Genomic DNA, 1019 nt, shown 5'->3' on the forward strand with positions numbered 1-1019 from the left:
ATCCCGGTGTTAAAGTAATATTAATCATATGATGTGAATTAAAAACANGTTTCAATTACGATTAATAATAATATATACTTCAATAATAATATATACTTAAATGCTAATAGGAGTTGTAGTTTACAATAAACACATGGTACAGGAGTTGTACAAAGCGTATTTACACATATTCTTTACCAATCACTCAATTCTCATACGTCATAAGTTTGATTAATTATAATACATGTATAAATACATTCTGCCTACTGCTTCACAGTCACCAATGGCGACTAGAACCCGTTTTGTTGGTTACTTCAGATTTGATTTTGATCGAGCCCAGTAGACCGTTGTAGTAAAAGGATTAATTAATATAGCAGGGTGGGGGTAGATGCGACACCTTTTCATTTTGTTTTCTCTTTTCATTTGGTAGTAAACAAAGAACATTTAATGAATTATAAAACCGTATCTTCACGACTTCCACAGACCGTTGTTAATTGTTCAATACACGATCAGTCCTTTTGTATATTATGTGTTAAAGGTGTCCCATTTTCCCCAACTCTACTATCTTATGCTAATTACTTTAAAACGTGCTCATTCATTAGATCTGTGATCTCTTGTTTATTTCTGTGCTTTTGGATTGGATTACTTACGTTTTCTATGGTTTCGCTTCCGCCCATAGGCTTTAAGCAAGTCAAATATTGTTTATCTGGGGGTATATTTAGAAAATAAGATACTAAACATGTAAGCTCAGGCACAATTTTTGTTTATATTTAACTCTCAGGCATATTCTGTTGTATTTTATTTATCTCTCATGCCAACTTTGTTGTATATTTATTATTCAACTCTTAGGCATAATACAACAGAATATGCCTGAGAGTTCAATATGTTCAACGGAAACAGAATATGCATGACAGCATGAGCGGGGTAACACTAAAAGAGGGAAAAGGCAAAAGAGGGAAATCGACACTAAAATAGGGAAAAGAGGGGAAAAGGGTAAACTTGCAGTTCTAAAAAAGGGGAAAAGGAAAAGAGGGAAAANC

Source organism: Ciona intestinalis, chromosome 3, assembly GCF_000224145.3.
Source record: "Ciona intestinalis chromosome 3, KH, whole genome shotgun sequence".
In the NCBI taxonomy this organism is placed as follows: Eukaryota; Metazoa; Chordata; class Ascidiacea; order Phlebobranchia; family Cionidae; genus Ciona; species Ciona intestinalis.